A 4,214-nucleotide genomic window follows, 5' to 3' on the forward strand; every position below is an offset into this window, starting at 1 on the left:
GTCTTTTTCTTTCGCTGCTGTTTCTCATCACCTTTCAGGACTTTTTCTTCCCATCTGACCTTTATGTTCGGTTTCTGCTTAAATGTCTAAATCTCCACATCTTTCCTGAATCTTTTACTCCAGATCTTAAGTTTTTTTTTATATATAATTTTACACTATTATTCAATCATCGATTTATTTTGAACTGATAAGAAAAGAAAAATTTTAAACAGAAGTATTTCAATAAATAACTTTATGCAAAGTTCAAAAGGGGCTGTAGATGAAGTTTGACGACTTATCGACTCCAAACCTCTTTACTTTTTAATTCAGTCCAAACATACATTTATACAAAAATATTTTAAATTAATTACAAGAAATAAACACACACTGAAAACAATCAATTGTGGCTAAAAGAAAAAAAAAACTATCAATAAATCTTGTTTAGTCCTTCATGTATTTATCACCTTTTATAATTTCTTTGAATTCTCTCACAGATTAACAATTTTCAATGTCTTCCAGTTATTCCATATCCGATGTTTAGCATTTGTTCTCTAGGCTGCTTTCATATGATCCTCTCAGACTGTATTTATTATCTCTTAAGTGATAGTCTTTGAATACGTTTTGGTAATTTAAATGATTTTTAAGTAAACCAGGTTTTCAAAAGACTGGAAATTTTACTGATATTATGGATTTTACAGAATAAACAATAGTGGCCCCAGAACCGAACCTTGAGGAACACCTAACTTTATTGGCTTTTTTAAAAAATATATATATTTTGTTTATTTTTTGTTATTGTTGCCAATCATTTTGATTTTACCTGGTTTTATTTCAACATTTTGTCCTGTGTTACCCAGGATCGGACCATTATCATCAACGGTGAAAGTAAAAATATGGACTTCTCGGTCACTGGACTTACTTCCTCATTTAGATTACAACAGTGTTGGACTTAACAGAATGAACCACTTTTAAAATCAAAAACCTGTCTTTTTTATGCATTAGTGAATTAATTTGCAGTGTTTTTAATTAGTGCAACTCAAAACCTTGGTGACATTTAATAGTAAGATTTCTTAATAACCGTTATTAACACATTAACAAACATTTTGAATGTGTTTATAGGGTGTTCGTAAGACATTTATTGGCACAATAAGCAAATAAGGTTTACTAACACACTTATTAAGATTTATTATCATGTAAAGGACCTATTGTCTACATTGGTCAAATTAATAAACTACTTACAAGCTTAATTAATGTATTAAATATATTTGTCAACATTATGTTGAGTGTTTTGCAGTACCTCATCTAAAGATACCAAAACCTTTTGAACAATCTGCAAAGATTGTCTTTCTACACATTTGTTTTGCTGTTTATCCAAAAGAAGACGATCTATATTGACATTTTGACAGCATTTTTATGCCAGAATAAGTTTATATTTACTCTAATTAAAACCGTTTACCCAGATTATGATGTAAACCTTTCTAAATAGGTTTAAATTGGCTGTGGCTTCTTCCCACATCTCTATCCTAATTACAGTTTCATGTGCTGTTTGTCTCGTGTGTCTGGCCCTGTAATGGACCGCTGACCCGTCAAAGGGTGAATTCCGCCTCCGCAGACATTGATCTGATGCTGGAAGCAGCAGTGAATCAGTAGAAGTCAAAACAAGTACATTCCTTCAAGGAAAGTCGGGACTTACGCTCAATTTCATGTGCAGCATTTGTCTCCTTTATAGCAAAAAAGTGATATAACTTGACACCTATTGATGCAAATATGCAACAAATCACTTTGTAGTTTCTTTAATTTAGCATTTACTTAAAAGAAAACACATATATTTATGTTTTTTATAGCTGGAACTAAACACAGCTGCCACAGAGGTCTAAGAAAAAGCTCAAATTAAGTGACGACTGGACGATTTTTGACATCGGTCAGTGGCCGCCCGGCCACATTTGGAGGTCAAGTGGTGACGGTCCAGTGACAGGCAGGTGGCGTGAATGCAATAATTGACTGATGGGAGGGTCTCCAAATTCCCCCAAATCGTCTAATTATCAACCGATTTCAGACTGAAACTCTTAACACACCTAACCCTGCTGCAATATTAGTCATTTATCTCTATTTCTCCTTATCTCCATTTCCAAGCCAGATGAGTTTGTCCTGTTATATAAAGATATTTATTGTTTTGTGTTGATGTGTGTTTTTTTTTACACAACATACTGAAAACTGCCATGAGGCTTTTTAGTAAACCGTGTTTCCAGGTTTCCCTGTAAAGTTGAGGTAACAAATGCAGATTGCACAGAAGACAATTGCAGGAGTTTTGTTCAGCAGAATCATCCTGCTGATTATTTTTTCTGTATTACAGAGGCTCCTCTTACAATCAGAGGCTTGTGCTGATTTTCTCCATGCATCAACAATTTCATAGTGCATGAATGTCTTTGAAAGTAGAACCGGATTATGGCAACTTCATAAAAAAGAATTAAACAAAATATAACAATGGTTGGGACGATATAAATGTACTACTTCCTTCAAGCAATTTATCAAACTTTATTGAATTAATCAAACTCAATTTGACAATATTTATTGGATTTAATGTACCGTATGTGTGAACTATATTTATAGTGCAAATATGACCATTTATGATCACAATAGAAAGAAGTTTTTTTTATTTTATTTTCTAATCAAATATAGATAGATTTGATATTTTCATGAAAAGGAAAAAAAGTACAAGTGAACTTCTCCATGTAACTGGCTCTAAACTTTTGTCATCCTTGTTAAACTCACTCGACTAAGATGGGGGGCCACGTCCACAGGATGACGAGAAGTCGCCTTCCATGCTGCATTTTGCACAGTGAGTTGAAAGATGGCTAAAGACCAGTTGGCCGACCCGCTTGAGGTACAAAGATGTTTTGAAAAGAGAAATAAAAGACTTCCAGATAGACCAGTTGGACCGCTATATGCAGTAACAGAGGCAGATGGCAGACCAGCCTAAAGAAGGTTGGATGTGGAGGCAAACCTTGATTTTTACAGTATTTTTCTTTTGTTTTTGGAAATTGCTGAAAACAAATCAATGAATCATTGAAAATTGATTATTTTCTTGTTCATTTGGAGAAAGGTATATCAGAAAATACTAAATACTTACATGTCCAGTTGCACTGTTATTGCAAAAATAAATTTACAAATAGAAATATTCAAAATCTAACACAAGTGTTTTGCAGTTTAAGGTTTGGTTTTCCAGAAAACAAAGAAAATATCAATACAAGCAAAGAACGGTAAATCAGACAGTCTGGTTAAATGGGTAAGGAACACCAACTTAATCTTTAATTTTAGAGATGTAACACTGGTATATTACCTTGAAATAATCCACTGTGATAAAAAAAACTGTGTTTTTGGTGTTTTTAAACAGGCCTTTTTTGTAATGATGGAGGACATGTATAAATAAAATTAAACTTAAAATTGAATTTCTGAGTACTGTGTTTCTTTGTTCAAATCGCTGTAAATCAGGATGCAAAAGCACAGTTTAAAAAAGCTTGTAGGTGTGCCATAGGAGCTACGACGGCAGGCTAAAAGATCCACTTGTAGATCCAATATAGATCCATGAACGTCTTTGTTTTCCTCGTCTGAGCTGGCATCTGGATCAAAACTGCCAGATTTAAGGGGGACAATGCCCCCGAAATGCCCCCCGCCTAGATGTGATAGCCCGCAAAAATACATAATTAACAAAAAAAAAAACATTACAAAACTAAAAATAGGCCACAAAAACATAAGGGTGGACAGTTTGTGTCGGTTCCAAGCCCAGTAAACGTCAGGAAGAGCTTTCAACATAAAACTTATAAAACATTTAAAATAGATCAAGGAGGATGACAGATATTTGGATAGATCAGAGGTCTTCAACCTGAGGCTCCGGAGCCACAAACGGTTCTTTTATTCCTCCATTGTGGCTCTTTGGCTTTGAAGAAAACTTCCAACTTGACTAATTCATTCATTTATGCTTAGATCTTTGACATGTCAGACCGGCCTAACTGATCAAAAATGATAGTAAAAGGTTTAATATACTGTCAGAGTGACATCATTTTAATGCATTTACATGTATAGATTTTTAAATTATTTGGATTTAACACTAATTTTGTCATGTTTCTGTTCACTAGTAAAATAAAAAGGATGTAGAAACACAAAAGTCAACAATAGAAAATCTGATGTTTCTGGCATTTTAATTAAAGTAAATCTGCAGCAGCTGGAGGATCATTTTG

This window comes from Oryzias melastigma, linkage group LG7 (genome assembly GCF_002922805.2).
Source record: "Oryzias melastigma strain HK-1 linkage group LG7, ASM292280v2, whole genome shotgun sequence".
In the NCBI taxonomy this organism is placed as follows: domain Eukaryota; kingdom Metazoa; phylum Chordata; class Actinopteri; order Beloniformes; family Adrianichthyidae; genus Oryzias; species Oryzias melastigma.